At 41.3% G+C, this 18,298-nt stretch overlaps 1 protein-coding gene across 7 annotated transcripts in view; it reads right to left on the reverse strand.

Annotated features, from left to right (window-relative positions):
- LOC126187883 (adipokinetic hormone/corazonin-related peptide receptor variant I) overlaps positions 1–18,298 on the reverse strand; it is a 1,289,392-nt gene that overhangs the window by 662,508 nt on the left and 608,586 nt on the right. For 6 of the 7 annotated variants that reach the window (XR_007537802.1, XM_049929223.1, XM_049929225.1 and 3 more), the window contains exon 3: positions 7,405–7,415. The gene's annotated coding sequence lies outside the window, so the exon portion shown is untranslated. Of the gene's footprint in view, positions 1–7,286; positions 7,377–7,404; positions 7,416–18,298 lie in introns of those variants that run through there. The other variant, XM_049929222.1, reaches the window with a different exon arrangement.

Consider the following 18,298-nt stretch of genomic DNA (forward strand, 5'->3'; position numbering starts at 1 on the left):
GATAGCTATTGAAGAATATTTCTCTATGGCGTAGAAATATAGACAGACAAAAATTGACAACGTTGGAAAATGATTTCATGACGAGAAGTTATCGAATATGAAGACTACACCGAAAAGTTAATAGAGAGATAAAAATTATGTTTTTGAAGAAATATACTACTGAAGGCTGAAATGATACGGAGAATGTGTCGAGTTCGTTGGTCAAGGAGAGTATTGGAATGACAGAGAAAAGAGGGAGAAGGGGAGGCTAGGAGAGTACTGCGGAAAACGAGCAACGTTACTATGGTGAGGGATGCAAGTTGAATGTATGGGTGTCTTAGGAGGACAGATGTACTTGAAGGGGAGGATAATAGAAACAGCTGATAACAATGCAACAAAATAATAATAAAAAATAATAATGAAAAACACAAGTATCGTCTTTCTTGTGTGACAATGAACTGGCGTCTCAACAGTCATTTCTTCTTCTTCTTGCAAATAGACCTACTTGTAGCACGTTCGTTCAAACTAACCTTTTTTGCTTTTCCTGTATTGTCACAGTCTCTTTTCTCGTGCCGCGCGGGTTGTGACGTCATAACACGATTTGCGCGGCCCCTCCCGGCGTAGCTTCGAATTCTCCCTCGGGCGTGTGTGTGTGTGTATGTGTGTGTGTGTGTGTGTGTGTGTGTGTGTGCGTGTGTGTTGTGACGGCAAGACAGCCAAGCCACTATGACCGGTAGCCAAAAGGCACGCGTTTAAGCTCACGCAGGCTGGCGTGAGGTCTGGACAGGACAAGGAATTGAGACTAGCAAAAAAGATACGTAGCTTCTGGAATACTTAACTTTAATCCATAATTGGTGAACATCGCTCTTGACGGTACATGTTTTACAGTATCAATAGTAACTGGTAATGGAGCCTTGCTAGGTCGTAGCAAATGACGTAGCTGAAGGCTATGCTAACTATCGTCTCGGCAAATGAGAGCGTAATTTGTCAGTGAACCATCTCTAGCAAAGTCTGCTGTACAACTGGGGCGAGTGCTAGGAAGTGTCTCTAGACCTGCCGTGTGGCGGCGCTCGGTCTGCAATCACTGATAGTGGCGACACGCGGGTCCGACGTATCCTAACGGACCGCGGCCTAGCAAGTGTGGTGTCTGGCGGTGACACCACAGTGTGTGTGTTTGTGTGTGTGCGTGTGTGTGTGTGTTGTTCTTAGCAAACGTTAGTTTAAGTAGTGTGTAAGTCTAGGGACCGACGACCTCAGAAGTTTAGTCCCTTAGGAATTCACACACATTGGAACATTTCTTTTCTCGTCTGATCAGAGTGTACCGTCTTTATTCTTTCAACTTTCACAAGAAATATGGACTTGTCTTACATCCTCCCTGCTGTTTACATCAGGTCTCTTTATATCCTTCTGCTGCTCTTTGATCAACATGATGCACCCTCTTTTGTTTAATCAGCAGGTGAGCATATGACTGTTGAGTCTATTATGAGCTTATATTTCCACATGTCCGTATAAAACTACCCATCTATGAGAGAATGCCGCCAGCGCTCTGAATTTTGGCGTCTCCAGAACTCGCCATCTTCCAGATTCGGGCCAAGATCTGGTCAAATGTTCTTCTCTCACTTAATTTCATTTTTCCAGTCAAAGCTGTTCTATTGATAGACAGTACTTGATCGCATACAATGTTACAGGTCGGACAACTATTGCGCGGGTTTTCAGCGAGATGTTATTGTAAACCCTCGTCGCCACTTTTGTAAAGGCCTCGTCGCTACTACTGTGGAAGCAGAGTTGCCATTGTTGTTACGGTAGGTCGAGTTTATGAGTTCGTGAAACACCTTCTGGTGCAGTACACCCCTAAGACAATTACTCCGTGGCACTATTACACAGCTATGTTCCAGGGTCAGGTATCAAAAATGGCTCAAATGGCTCTGAGCACTATGGGACTTAACATCTACGGTCATCAGTCCCCTAGAACTTAGAACTACTTAAACCTAACGACATTACACAACACCCAGTCATCACGAGGCAGAGAAAATCCCTGACCCCGCCGGGAATCGAACCCGGGAACCCGGGCGCGGGAAGCGAGAACGCTACCGCACGACTACGAGCTGCGGACTCAGGTAACAGGATAGCAGAAAGAAGGTGATACAACACTCCTACAAATTAGTGACAAAGTCACACAAATGAGTTAAAAGGGTTTACTTATCTTTGTGACTTGTTGAATAATGAAGTCTGCAACACTGCATGCAACGTAAAGGCCCTCAGTGGCTAAGTGCAATATACCGTAGGTAAACTTCACAGTACATTCACTTCTAGGAGTTCACTAAACGACTGCTGAGTGGTGGTTAAACAGCAACATCTTGCCTGACGCCTGTTTTAATCTGAAACCCACCTCTGATCTCATCTCTAAGGACTGTTTCGAGGCAAGTGACATTACAGATCACTATCACGTTGATCGATATATCCATCGCTGCTTGGCAGAACGAAGACTAACAAAGAAACGCTAAAATATTCATTTGTCACTTCACAAAATATTGGTGTAAAATAAAAAATAAAAAATAACTGATAGCTATACCTTCCATCGCCATCATCCATTTGTTCCTTATTTACCTTTTTATTTTCAAGGTGTTCTAAATGACCTAATTTTGTGTTGTTTTCAGTAGGAGAACTGGACAGTTGCTGCGCTGTTGTTTTATTACATGCAAAAATGTTGATATTTACATGAACACACATTATTTTATTTTAAAACATGTAGTTAATTTCCGTGTTACAAATTACTCTTTTGTTGTAACAGAATTTGAACCTAAGATGTTACCTTGTGCACAACGCTCCCCATTACCCATTTATATTTTTTTGTACAAACGTACAGTATATAGCTTTTCGGGAGAATAATTTACTATTATTGTCTTCAAGAGTGTCGAATTATTTGATTCTAGCACGATTACTAAACGAGGAGCGTGTAAGGTGCTAGATCACAATTAAGCCTGCAAAGGTGGCTTGTACGCTGTAGTCTGTACAGGTGGTACACTCTGGCTTGTCAGATCACCAGATACCACATCCCCTTATTTTTTTGTGTGCGGTTTCTTATAAGAGGAAGTGCATCAAGAAATGACAACAAGTACAAATATGACACTGAACGTATTGCGAATGCCAGCAGAGACTTCGTCGAGGAAGTACGACTGCACTGGCGGGAATCCCCCAAGAAGGATAAACAAAAGTATCGAGGCTGCACGTCTTCACTACGAATATGTTTTGCAGCAGTTACGCTTTGTATAATTATGCCAGAGCTTATAAAAAGTGAGTTTTTACAAAATAAAATAAAAGCTAAAATAACTGAAAAGCTGTTCGTATTTTCTCATAGAACGATCAATATGAAGTTGAGAATACAGGGTCCCATTTGGAAACACGGAAGTTCATTACAGCCATCTAACGAAGAGTAAAGTGAGGAGTGTCATTTTCTAGTTGGCTCCTGGGCTTCATGCAAACTTGGCTGTTGCTGCATTCTTATAGGACAAAAAAATGTACAAATGTGTGTGAAATCTTATGGGACTTAACTTCTAAGGTCATCAGTCCCTAAGCTTACACACTACTTAACCTAAATTATCCTAAGGGCAAACACACACACCCACGCCCCAGGGAGGACTCGAACCTCCGCTGGGACCAGCCTCACAGTCCATGACTGCAGCGCCCGAGACTCTTATAGGACACACAGTTCTCGAGATATTTTGGTGTCTGAACATTCATCAGTTATCATGTGTACACTCTTTGTATTGCGAATTTTTTCTGCATGAGCTGTTCGTGGCTCATGTTTGTGCCATCTATTATGTAACATCTTGTTTTACCGTACGGCCACCTCATCATTTTTAATTTCAATTACTGGTGTCACTGAATTACTGTCTTGCCTATCCGTGATTGGCAGCAGCAGCTCGTATCGATATTTGCCCTGCCGTATTATCTTTGCTGGACGGCTATTATTTCCCGGTCTTGGTGTGTTGTGAGGTGGGATCGGACCTGGAGTCGTTGAGTTGGAACGCGGCAGAAGTGCAGTCGCGGCGGAGCACCAGTCGCGGACGGACCGGTCAGTCCAGTCTGTCGGTTGGCATGGAGCAGGAAGCAAGCCCCACCCGGCGTGCGGAGTTGGGCTGGAGCCGCTGGCGACGTACACGCGCGGTTGCAGTGTGAGGTACTGCTTGCGAGTGCTACCAAGTTCGTCGCCCACCGATCTTGGACATGAAAGTTGAATCTTCACTTAACTTACTATCGAGCCTCAACTGTTTACATTTCTTCGTCTGATCCTGGTTCCCGCTTTTGAGACATTCCGGCGAGCAACAACGTATGTACTTAAGTGAGCTAAGATTCCAGCCTCCTTCCTATGGAATTTACAGGGTGTTTCAAAAATGACCGGTATATTTGAAACGGCAATAAAAACTAAACGAGCAGCGATAGAAATACACCGTTTGTTGCAATATGCTTGGGACAACAGTACATTTTCAGGCAGACAAACTTTCGAAATTACAGTAGTTACAATTGTCAACAACAGATGGCGCTGCGGTCTGGGAAACTCTATAGTGCGATATTTTCCACATATCCACCATGCGTAGCAATAATATGGCGTAGTCTCTGAATGAAATTACCCGAAACCTTTGACAACGTGTCTGGCGGAATGGCTTCACATGCAGATGAGATGTACTGCTTCAGCTGTTCAATTGTTTCTGGATTCTGGCGGTACACCTGGTCTTTCAAGTGTCCCCACAGAAAGAAGTCACAGGGGTTCATGTCTGGCGAATAGGGAGGCCAATCCACGCCGCCTCCTGTTTGTTTCGGATAGCCAAAAGCAATCACACGATCATCGAAATATTCATTCAGGAAATTAAAGACGTCGGCCGTGCGATGTGGCCGGGCACCATCTTGCATAAACCACGAGGTGTTCACAGTGTCGTCTAAGGCAGTTTGTACCGCCACAAATTCACGAAGAATGTCCAGATAGCGTGATGCAGTAATCGTTTCGGATCTGAAAAATGGGCCAATGATTCCTTTGGAAGAAATGGCGGCCCAGAACAGTACTTTTTGAGGATGCAGGGACGATGGGACTGCAACATGGGGCTTTTCAGTTCCCCATATGCGCCCGTTCTGTTTATTGACGAAGCCGTCCAGGTAAAAATAAGCTTCGTCAGTAAACCAAATGCTGCCCACATGCATATCGCCGTCATCAACCCTGTGCACTATATCGTTAGCGAATGTCTCTCGTGCAGCAATGGTAGCGGCGCTGAGGGGTTGCCGCATTTGAATTTTGTATGGATAGAGGTGTAAACTCTGGCGCATGAGACGATACGTGGACGTTGGCGTCATTTGGACCGCAGCTGCAACACGGCGAACGGAAACCCGAGGCCGCTGTTGGATCACCTGCTGCACTAGCTGCGCGTTGCCCTCTGTGGTTGCCGTACGCGGTCGCCCTACCTTTGCAGCACGTTCATCCGTCACGTTCCCAGTCCGTTGAAATTTTTCAAACAGATCCTTTATTGTATCGCTTTTCGGCCCTTTGGTTACATTAAACCTCCGTTGAAAACTTTGTCTTGTTGCAACAACACTGTGTTCTAGGCGGTGGAATTCCAACACCAGAAAAATCCTCTGTTCTAAGGAATAAACCATGTTGTCCACAGCACACTTGCACGTTGTGAAAAGCACACGCTTACAGCAGAAAGACGACGTACAGAATGGCGCACCCACAGACTGCGTTGTCTTCTATATCTTTCACATCACTTGCAGCGCCATCTGTTGGTGAAAATTGTAACTACTGTAATTTCGAAAGTTTGTCCGCCTGAAAATGTACTGTTGTCCCAAGCATATTGCAACAAACGGTGTATTTCTATCGCTGCTCGTTTAGTTTTTATTGCCGTTTCAAATATACCGGTCATTTTTGAAACACCCTGTAACTTCACTTAATTGATTCCCTGTTATTGAAGTTCACCGGCAGTATCTTCTGCCTTGTGGCCGTTGATGTTCCAGTTACCTGCCATGGTAGTTGACGTAATTTTAGGCAGTGTATTTTCCTCGTCGCATTGTTGCTCTCCAGCGCAGCGTGTAGTTCCACAGTTGAGGTGTTGTTAGTCGTTGTGGGCGCCAATATTCTGTGTGTCGTTGTATTGAAATCTTGTGGTCGTTTTACTGGTTGCGTGGAGCGTAACTGATTTGGTTGATTGATCAGTTAGCTGTCCGTCGGTTGGGTTACCTCCAGATTAGGAAGTCGTTGGACAGGCTGCCTGTCTCACTAAAAGGGCGTTAGTGTCATAATTCCAGGCCGACCCTTGGAAACTTCTGAGCGCTGTTCCATGTCTATTACCTAATAACTTCCCTGTTTGAGTTTTAGTTATTTGGTTGATGTGTGGCCTTCATCCGAGTTTTTACATATCCTGAACTGATGTTGCTAAGATTTTTATTCTTTTATATTGGGCCTTCAGCCGAGTTTTTATATAACCTGAATTAATACTCTCTTGCCCTTTTGGCATAAGACTGTTATTCCTTATGTATGGCTTTTAGCCGAATTTTACATCAAATCTTTTAAGGCCTTAAGCAGTTAAATTATTGTGTTGGTGTGTGACCTTCAGCCGAGTTTTAATATCTCTTAAATTAATGTTCTTGTGTTGCCCTTAGGCATAAGATTGATTCTTTTGTATGGGCCTCAGCCCAATTTTGCATTCAGAGGTTTAAGATAAGGCCTTCTGGCTTTTGATTGAAACTCTTCTTATTGCTTAATATGCGACCCCTAGCCAAGGTCCATTAAAATTAAATTGCTAAGGCCGTCAGCCCATTTGATTGACGGTTTAGAAAATATTCTTGGGTGAAACCTCCACAAGAACCTTGTATTTAAAATTCTTGCTTAGGTCTTGTGTCTTTGATTTTGAGTGTGACCTTCAGCCGATCTAAAGTTAATAAAGGAGGTTGATTACAGTTTTAAGTGTTTTGCATTCTTGTTGTAATATTGTGTGTTGATAAATAAAGTTTGTATGTTGAGTGCAAATGACAGGAACTTAATTTTGGCCCCTTTCCACAATCTAATACGCTCTGGCCTGCTAGCCCAGGCATCTCACTTCAGTTTTGACTTCTTGTTGCAAGGCCTTCCTTTGAAAATGTGCAAAACGTTGAAAATGTTTGGATAGTCGAGAAAAGTTCAACCTGACACTAATACCAAAGCCCACAGAGAACAAAGTATGCAAAAGTAGGAGAAGCAGGAAATCTAGTAAGATTACTACTACTATGTAAATACAAACCCACTTCTGAAACGTAACACCTAAGGCATTTCTGAAACATACCTCTGTAGCGTTTGTCCTCCTGGGATTACATTTCACGACAGTGGAGAACCATATAGCAGAGTAGACGATGTTCGATCGTACGTCGAGGACTGTGACCGGTTACGTAGCACTACTGTACCTGAGTTGGCCCTGCAACAAATACGAAAAGGAAAATCAAATTACTGTCACAAAACTTAATGACTGACAATAAGACACAAATTTAAAATTCTAACATCTGAGCTTCTTCCCCGAATTAAATAAACCAAGTTCGCTTTCGGAATAATGAATTTAAGGTACAAAAAATCATAGAACAAAATAATGTGTTTGGGAAGCTGATCCCTCATAGCCGTTCTATGTGTTTCCAAACCTCTATCGCGCTTCCGATTATTTGTTTCGTCAAATCAGATACGTGCTTAGCTTTTCCTTTTTTCCTCAGAAGTTGCTTAATTCTGCCTCTTCATCATCTAGTGACTACAACTGCATAATCTACACATTTACAAATGTTTTTCATAGTGTATTGCGGAGGATGTGTGACTTCGTAGAATGAGTCTCTCCACCCTCTCTACCTGCCTTCGAGTTCTTTACGCGTGGGGTGTACGAGAAGAACGAATTTCTTGTTTCTTCTCGAAGTGATTGAACCCTTCTGTTATTACCAATGTATTTCAACTAGCTCGTCCCATTGGAGTTTGCGGAGCATTCTAGCTCCTTGGACAAACCATTAACGAATAGCAGAACTCGGTACTGGATCATCGTAACGCATTCTGTTAATCACAGGTGATAAGATTTCCAGTCTGGTAACTAGTATAGAAGAATTCGTCGGTCTATAGGTGAAATCACTTTTATTGAATGCAAGTTAGTGTTACACCTTTTATGGGATTAAGTGACCGTGATCGTGAATGTAAAGGGTTAAAGCAGTCGGACTGTTATCCTCGTTTCTGAACACAGCATTATATTAAACTGAGAAAATAAATCTGTAAACGGGGTTCGAACGTAGGTTCATTTAGTAACAGCGATAGTATGTGACCGGATGAAGAATAACTGTCGCCAGTCCAGATCGAACTAACTTCTGAGTAATTCTTAATAATTTTTCCTTTCTTTACATTCGTAATTCAAAACGAAAATGTGAATTCATAACATTCGTATCAGGCGAGAAGGTGTTAGGCAACGCCAATCACTCACAGTGTCCTTAGAGTTCCCTGCTGTTAAGCACGAATAAAGTAATAAAACTTTCCACACTATAGCTTTCAGTAACCGACCATCTTTAATGAAAATTAATCTGTAACTGATAAAATCTATTTCTAGGGCATGGTAATCCTAGAAACGTTATAGCATCCAACAACACTTTTAGAAGCAGTGCAGGTCCTGTTGCTTTATGTCTGTAGGCGTAACCTTAAAATACCTTACACGTGACCCTTAGGTGGTCCCTACGTGTAACATTACAATACCCTACTCTTGACAACTGGGTGGTGCTAAGCAGGCGACAGCATTGACTGCTGGACAATCGTCGTAGCAAAACACATCACTATGGCTCCAATCATCAACAGCAGTTCTCTTAATGACCAAAGACCTAGAGATTTGGTGCTTAATACAAGAATTTTACAGATTAATATAGAACGTATTCTCAACTCTAAATGCCAATATTCATCAAAACTTTGTCTAGGAAATAATGTTGGCGCGATCGATATCCAAGAAACACATGTATTCGATAAAAATCAACACAAGTCAAGAGGTAAATTTATCATCCAACATACGGGATTGGCACATGTATAAGCACTACAACAGAGACGAAGTCGTTATAAAAAATCTACAAACATCCAGCAATTCAGTGGCCATCTGAAGTTCTTCACCCACATACCACCCAACTAGTCATACAGGTAACTTCAACAGCCGCCACTAGTAATGGAAGTATAGCGCCAACGATTCCAACCGAGAAGGTTTGATCTCATGGGCGGAAGAACGCAATCTCCACATAATTTTTGATGCCAAGGATCGATCCACATTTAGAGCAGTTGCATTGACGCAAGAGTGCATTCCTGAACCACGTTTTGTAGCTTCAGATGACAACCGACAACCATTAGCAACCACACTGACGGTTCCGTCTGACTTCCAACACCGCCCAGTAACACGGAAGCACGCTTGCAGATCCCACCCGTAAATTTCATTCTCCAGCTAACGCTGGAACTTTCAGGAAGCAAACTGGTCCAAATCCTCTAAAAACCTTGATAATGTCTTGGGATGGATTCCTCCTGCAAGCAAGAATTACGAACGATTTGTAGCTGCAGTATAACAGCAGCGAGGGAGTTTATTTCCTGAGGACACAGGAAGGAGCTCATTTCTGTATCGTCTGAGTCAGCGAGAAACTGTACGAGGACTCCCTATCAACTGGAGACCAAGAAATAACAGATGAAATGCTATATAGCCAGCAATGGCTGGACACTTCTGAAAACCTGACTTCAAACAATGAAGTGCATAAGCCTGGTCTCTGTTACGAAACTCAAGAGGTGGAAATCGAGTAAGAAGCAATGAAAACCTCATAAAGCCGAATACAGTTGCTGCTCACATCGTCCAAACATCTTAACTAGCTACTTCCTTAACTCACGCCATGATCTGAGAATCATGATAGCAGGATGTTTGCATCATAGCCCAAATTCTTTCCCATTCGTTCCTTTATAAGGCATTAGACCATATAAAATTCCAGCTTCTTATGGCGTACACCCAGAATTCCTTCTGCACTGTGGTCAATATGCTAAAATATTTTTTCCAATATTCTGCAAACATGATCCATTCCATGATTTATGAAACAGACCAAAATCACAGGTATTTGAAGACCAGGTAACCCCAACAGAAAACCTCAAAGTCGCCGTCCTATTGGCCTTTTGAGTATGACGTACAAATTACTTGACAGGCTGCTGTGGAACAGAATACATACTGAGATACAAGAAAAGATTCCTGTTGAGCAGGCTGGATTCCGACGAAACCGTAGTTGTGTAGATCAAGTACTTTCTCTGACAACTTACATATAGGGTAGGTTTCAGAAGCAAGTAAATACCTCTGTCATATTTATTGATCTGTCTGCAGCTGATCTATAAGCCGCTCCTCGTAATACCCTGCATAAGAATAGCACAACTTCTTAACAATAAGTTTATTAACAGACCACTTCAGATCATTACAGGCAGTGCCATTAGTCACCAGAAAACATTTAAGAACAGCCTACCTGAAGGTTCAGCCTTCGCCCCGCAGTGCTATTTGGCTTGTATGTTGGCGATATGCGAGCAACTCCTTCCAGGAAGTTCGGTTATGCTGATGATTGGGTGATAGCAGCACAGTATAAGCAAGTCAAGATTACTGAAGACATACACTCCTGGAAATGGAAAAAAGAACACATTGACACCGGTGGCAGACCCACCATACTTGCTCCGGACACTGCGAGAGGGCTGTACAAGCAATGATCACACGCACGGCACAGCGGACACACCAGGAACCGCGGTGTTGGCCGTCGAATGGCGCTAGCTGCGCAGCATTTGTGCACCGCCGCCGTCAGTGTCAGCCAGTTTGCCGTGGCATACGGAGCTCCATCGCAGTCTTTAACACTGGTAGCATGCCGCGACAGCGTGGACGTGAACCGCATGTGCAGTTGACGGACTTTGAGCGAGGGCGTATAGTGGGCATGCGGGAGGCCGGGTGGACGTACCGCCGAATTGCTCAACACGTGGGGCGTGAGGTCTCCACAGTACATCGATGTTGTCGCCAGTGGTCGGCGGAAGGTGCACGTGCCCGTCGACCTGGGACCGGACCGCAGCGACGCACGGATGCACGCCAAGACCGTAGGATCCTACGCAGTGCCGTAGGGGACCGCACCGCCATTTCCCAGCAAATTAGGGACACTGTTGCTCCTGGGGTATCGGCGAGGACCATTCGCAACCGTCTCCATGAAGCTGGGCTACGGTCCCGCACACCGTTAGGCCGTCTTCCGCTCACGCCCCAACATCGTGCAGCCCGCCTCCAGTGGTGTCGCGACAGGCGTGAATGGAGGGACGAATGGAGACGTGTCGTCTTCAGCGATGAGAGTCGCTTCTGCCTTGGTGCCAATGATGGTCGTATGCGTGTTTGGCGCCGTGCAGGTGAGCGCCACAATCAGGACTGCATACGACCGAGGCACACAGGGCCAACACCCCGCATCATGGTGTGGGGAGCGATCTCCTACACTGGCCGTCCACCACTGGTGATCGTCGAGGGGACACTGAATAGTGCACGGTACATCCAAACCGTCATCGAACCCATCGTTCTACCATTCCTAGACCGGCAAGGGAACTTGCTGTTCCAACAGGACAATGCACGTCCGCATGTATCCCGTGCCACCCAACGTGCTCTAGAAGGTGTAAGTCAACTACCCTGGCCAGCAAGATCTCCGGATCTGTCCCCCATTGAGCATGTTTGGGACTGGATGAAGCGTCGTCTCACGCGGTCTGCACGTCCAGCACGAACGCTGGTCCAACTGAGGCGCCAGGTGGAAATGGCATGGCAAGCCGTTCCACAGGACTACATCCAGCATCTCTACGATCGTCTCCATGAGAGAATAGCAGCCTGCATTGCTGCGAAAGGTGGATATACACTGTACTAGTGCCGACATTGTGCATGCTCTGTTGCCTATGTCTATGTGCCTGTGGTTCTGTCAGTGTGATCATGTGATGTATCTGACCCCAGGAATGTGTCAATAAAGTTTCCCCTTCCTGGGACAATGAATTCACGGTGTTCTTATTTCAATTTCCAGGAGTGTATTAACAAAAGATTTAATGGCGATAGGATAATATTTTCATAATCAGCAGCTGCCAGTTTATGAGGACATACATTTTATACGAATCAACAAACTCCGCTCCAGACATCCCCCGCACAGAACAGCTAGCGATCTGGTGGACCGTAACTTCAGTCTCCACAAGCTTCGACGCAATAGTAGTATAATAATACTCCATCACAGCTTCGATGCTTTCTCCAAGTCAACAAACAACCATGCGAACCAGATCTGCCCCAGAGGACATGGAGTACTCTCAACAGGATCCGGACTTTCTGTAGGAGATGTGGTGGTCTGTTATACACATGGAGCAAGACTAACACTGCAGAATGCACCTTTAGCTTTCCAAGACGGACTGTCAGATATTCTATTGAATAAGTGCCCTCGAAATTCTCATCCTCTATATCCCGCCTTGCCCCCCCCCCCCCCCTCTCTCCGACATAACGGAAACTACAGCAGATATGATGAATTATGTAAATAATATGTCTATACATTTGTAAAGTATGTACATATTTTACTTGTGTTTCAAAAGCAATGCGTAATTGACATATGATTAGTAATATCCAAAAGCACCATTCATGTACAGAAACTCCTAGCACATGTGCTAAATTTTGTAACGCTAATTTACGCGAAATTAACTTTGCAGCAGTATGAAAATTTAAAACTATTTTCGGCAGAATTTTACATTCATTTGGGTCCGCAGTTAGGTGAGGTCATTATAAGACGTAATGAAAGATAAAGCTCTAAAACTAGCTGCAGTAAGATAATGTATTTAATATTCTTCACGGAAGACCCGTTTCAGCTAAATTGTCATTATCGAGCGAACTGCGAAAATAACATTGATAAGATTATTTATATGTAAATGGTGACTGTTTTATGTTTACATGTGCAATGGTACTTTCTACTTGTATGTGATGGCCATTTTGCACCTTCAGTAATTTTTTTCTATCATTTCGTGGAAAGTATATCTTTTCTAGGTCCAAGAGGTGAAATATACGTTTTGACAGACATGTTGGCAGTTCAGTATTTTGCAGTTGAGTATTTTGACAGTTCTTTACTATTATGCTATATATTTACAAAGCATTATACAGCTTACCAGAGATGATGTCAGATTTCGTTGTTTTTGTTCTCCTTTGAATTTTATCAATGGTTTGCGTATGCTTTGTTTTCCATATGAGTATCCCTTTCTGTATTCAATTATGTCAATAAAGCTTTCGAGGTAGTATTTCCGTTTAAAGTTTGCGTGTTCATTTCGAATTTCGCGTGGGTATTTTCGTACGAACATACGTTTCTAGTTCTTCGAGAATGTTCATGGTAAGTCTGTACGGTATTCTGTGTAATATTGCTAACGCAGTTTCAATTTTCTCGGCTTTGTGGTATTGAGTTTCCAGGCGTAAAAACAAGCCTGATTGATTACTATCATTGTTGCTAGTGTGCTCTTTAAATCTGGTGTTAAAAATTCGTCCTGTTGGGCAATACAGAAACTGTTGTAAATAGCCACAGGTGATTTTGTATATTGCAGAAGTGGCATATTGTGAGGTTTTGGTTGTGCTTAAATGTAATTTCGTTGTAAGATTGTCATTTAAAATGAAACCTAGTTGTATGTGTGTGGCTTTGAACAGTGCATTTATCTTATTTGATTATCGTCCTAGATAAATTCAAAGTATGTAGGTTGTTCTATGTTTTACGTTTTTTATATAATTTAGCCACTGTATATAGATGAAAATTTTTGTAGGCTATGTAACAGAGTGTTTTCAGTTCTTTTTGTAAAGGTGGTTGTTCTATAAATAAACTGATTATTCTATTAATCATTCAATGTAAGAAGGCACGCTTTTGTGTTTTAGAATAGCAATAGTTGGCATGTATTATATTGTCTGTGGTGGCAGGTTTTCTGTTTATGTCAAATGTGAGGCGGTTGTTGTCTTTGCAAATTTTCACATCAAGGAAGTTTACCGAATTATCTATTTCCAATCCCATAGTAAATTTGATATTGGAATGAAGGTTGTTAAGTGCCTGATGGACATCATTGATGTTTGTGTTGTTTTCATCAATCAACAATAAAATATCATCTACATATCTATGATATGTTGATGATTTTATTAAGTATTGGCCACTGTGGATTGAAAAATTTTTCCGCTTATGTGTTGAGAAATATATCAGGGACTGCGCCAGCTACAAAGTTTCCACAGTTACACTATCTGCTTGGCTGTAAATTTTTCTATTGAATTCAAAATAATTTTGGGATAAATTACTTTTAAGGAGATCTGTGATTTTGTCAGTTTCTGCAATATAAGTTTACCTATTCTGTAGAAGACATTGTTTTATAACTTCTGTTTTTTCCTGTACTGCAATGTTGGTATACATACGAATTTACCATTACGTGGAATTTGTATGTTCTCATTGCTTTTGCTAAACTATGCGAATTTTTGTAGTATATTTCTAGCACGTATGCAGCTTTGTTAGTAAGTTGTTAAATATTTTATTTACCAAGTATGAACTATCCAAAGTGGCAGCATAGTGTAATAGTTTATAACCTGATTAGATGCTACCACTGCGTTAGCTTTAAAGTTTTATCCAACTTACTATTATTTTTTTGTTCAGTTGATTGGTTTAAATACCATTTTTTATTTCTAATCCGTTGCTGCATTACTTTAGTTTTCATAGTAACTTTTTTATTTGTTCTCTTTTATCCTTATCATCCCTTTTAATTGGAGATATTGTGGATGTGGTTTAAATTATTTTTATTTATATATCCTAAGATATAAACGTTTGAAAATGCTGATCTATCTATTATAAAACGAGAGACAAAATAATCTATTTTTATTGGCTGTGCAATGAGGTCAATAATGTATATTTCTTTACAATATGGACATGGTAATCGTCATACAAACATTTAAAACATCAATTCTGTTCCTCTGTGGACAAAATACACAGATGTAGATTTACATGAAAGAAGGGAATATAAATAAAACGAAATCCAAGAAACATAAGGAGTAGGAATAATGAAAGCAATAACGTGAGAGAAAATATAAAATCATAAAACATAAGAAATTAAATAAAAGTTAATACACAGAAATAATTTTAACCACACAGACAAATATTAGGAATGAAAAAAGGAGCTAATAAAAGAAATACAGTGATTACAGTTACACAGCACAGGTTAAGAAATAAAGAGTTACACAAATGAATTGAATAGCTAAAATGACCAAAGTTGTTTCAATAAGTATTTAAAAATAAAAATTTAAATTCGTCTGCCAACATTTTAACCCACAGGAATGTATATTAACCACCATGCTAAGCCGCCATTTGACAAAATGATGTTGATGAAGGCCATATATGAGAAATGCCACAAGCTGGGAAGGTCGAAGAATATTCGACAGCAGAGGTGGTAATAGTGTGCAAAGGCTTCGTTATCTCCAATGTTCTTCTGGATGTGGTGAAATATAATGTATTTAAAAGCCAAAACATTGATAAATTATTAGACTTTACAGCAGGAGAAAGTGAAGAATCAGACCTGAAAACGGACTGAATAATAGTCATCTCTTTACCATGCAGTGCTAGTACGCAATAATAGTCATCTCTTTACTATGCAATGTTAGTACGTAATAACAAAGTGCTGTACTTTGAAGCAGAATTTAATGCTTTTCGTGTAAACAGACGGTGCCAACAGATAACCAAAAACTCGGTAAGTGCAAGCAGGACTCGAACACCGAGGATTCCGCACAAACTTAATTAAGTATGTAGAGTGTTCATCCATCCCGGGAATTGTGTATTTAGACGATTTTTGCCTGTTTTCGATATCGATACTGGCAATAAATCAAAATACGTGACATAAATGCTGTATATTTTCATTGCTTAAATCTTTACCACCACCAAGGGACCATAGGCTTCACTGTGCGACGTAAAGACAAATAGTTGGGTAACAAAAGACAAAAAAAGTCCCATGTGATTTCATTACAAATTGGCAATTTTCGGAAGTTTTCCTTTGGCTGTACTGTGAAACCTTACATGCTGCAAAAACTTCATTATTCCAGGTCAACAGGAACTACCCTAGAGATTTTGAAGAGTGAGTTTGCGAGTATCATAATATGAGACATAAACGGCCGTATATTTTGACTACATTGACTTACAAGCTTCAATTTTTTATAGCGCCAAGGGACCAAGGGACCACGATGATACGTCTACTCGTTCCTGAGAAAAAGGGTTTTTAACTGTCGGACAAAATCAAATTCTCCTGACTCGGATGTCTTCAACCAGAGAGGGTTTCAGGTCGATCCCAGATGCTGTGAGCTTCAAAACCACTCCTCGAAGTTATTTTGGCATTCAAGCTTGTCAGCCAGCGAGCCAGCCAGCCAGCAGAGCAGAACATAGGGACTTCATTGGCTATTTCCTTTCCATAAGGCGCCATCGCCTGCCACGACCTTAAGGGGAGACCGTGACAGTCTTGCACTGATCTTTGTAAATTCATATCTCTGTCATTTTCTGTTCACTCTCACTGAAATTTTGTGCACTTATGTATAGGGATCAAATATTCTTTAAACAATTTTTACAGAATTTTTAATAAAATGTTACTGCTGTGAGAAAATTTTTTTACATTATTATTTTAAGGTAAACCTTTTCATTATTTCCAGGCCAATTGGGATATTTTTCTCCCTGGCAACGTAATCTACATTTATAAACAACTTTTTTGTAAATTATTTCTATTATTTTCTGTGATATTTTGAATTTGAACTTAGTTTTATGGACAAATTTTCAATGTATTATCAACCACAAAACTGTTTATAATGCCTAGATTAAAATTTTGATCCACTTAAATATTGCTTTCATATAAAAGACAGGTGAGCCAAATTTCATCGAAATCCTTCCAGTAGTTTCTGATGTATGCAACCTTAAGTTGCAGAAAAATCGTTTTAAAGTTTGGATGAAGTCTTTTAAAAATATTTTAATCATATCGTAGCTAAAACTGCACATATCCACATTCCAGTTCTTCCTCATCATGCTGTGCAGCTCTTTCAGCTCATCTGCTTCTTTGCGTAGCAATTTTTTCTGTATTTTGTACTGAAGTCTCCACCTTCACGATTCGTTGCTCATCGATGATCCTCAGTGTCTGCTCAGTGAGGACTCTAGGCATAAAGCGGAACACAGGAGTATTGTATAGAAGGCTGTGTAGCCATTTTGTGGTCCAAGCAGAGTGGTATAGAAGGCTCTGAAGCTTTGTAAACAAGTTTTGTGCTGTTTAATGGAATTTGAGTTTGTCGACAAGTAATGAAACTAAATGGCCCATACTGCCATCGTCATACTATCCAAACCTGTGAAGTTATTTCTAATTGTAGCACCATAACATACTAGCAGACTGCCTATCCTCGGTATCAGTTCCTCGCTTTTCATTGGAAATATGGGACTTACTATATTTTTAAATACTTTACCAGGTCTAGGAATTGTAAAATCAATCAAAATATTCAACGTCGCACAGAGAATGACCATAAATCCAACTTCGCAGTCTTCTAAAGCTATATTTTTCCAGTTTCACAGGAAAAATTCAGCAAGAAAATTTTTCTTCCATTCGGTACCTTAAAAAATGGGCATGGCGCTGTACACTGCTTACGGTTTTAATTTTTTTATACCATTAGCAGTTGGAATTTCAAAGAAAAAATTTGGGATAGTAATGTCAATTATATTTACTTTTAAATAAGCAAATAAAAAACTGTAATGTTTTCAAAATTTCTGCCATCGTCTCCCATTAAGAAGTTTGTTTGCAACGCCGTTGCCTCATTCCCTTTATATTCTACCTATTGTGAATTGAAACAGTTTTCTTTCTTGCGATCGGACATAGGCAAGTATCAGGTGACACAGAGAACACGTTACGTGCGAAAGCTGACCGTGTTGTCTCATATGAAAATGTGTATTTTTGCTATACAGATATCAACTACCTCATTTTTAAGTAAATAAAGGTAGCTGTAAAAGAGCAAGCGTTCGTACCAATGACTTCAAATGGTTGAAATGGCTTTGAGCAATATGGGACTTAACTTATGAGGTCATCAGTCCCCTAGAACTTAGAACTGCTTAAACCTAACTAACCTAAGGACATCACACACATACATGCCCGAGGCAGGATTCGAACCTGCGTCCGCAGCGGTCGCGCGGTTTCAGACTGTAGCGCCTAGCACCGCTCGGCCACCCCGGCCGGCGTACCAATGACTTCGTTTATTGCGTTCATAAGTAACACAGTTTCTAGCAATTGGTA

This window comes from Schistocerca cancellata, chromosome 5 (genome assembly GCF_023864275.1).
Source record: "Schistocerca cancellata isolate TAMUIC-IGC-003103 chromosome 5, iqSchCanc2.1, whole genome shotgun sequence".
In the NCBI taxonomy this organism is placed as follows: domain Eukaryota; kingdom Metazoa; phylum Arthropoda; class Insecta; order Orthoptera; family Acrididae; genus Schistocerca; species Schistocerca cancellata.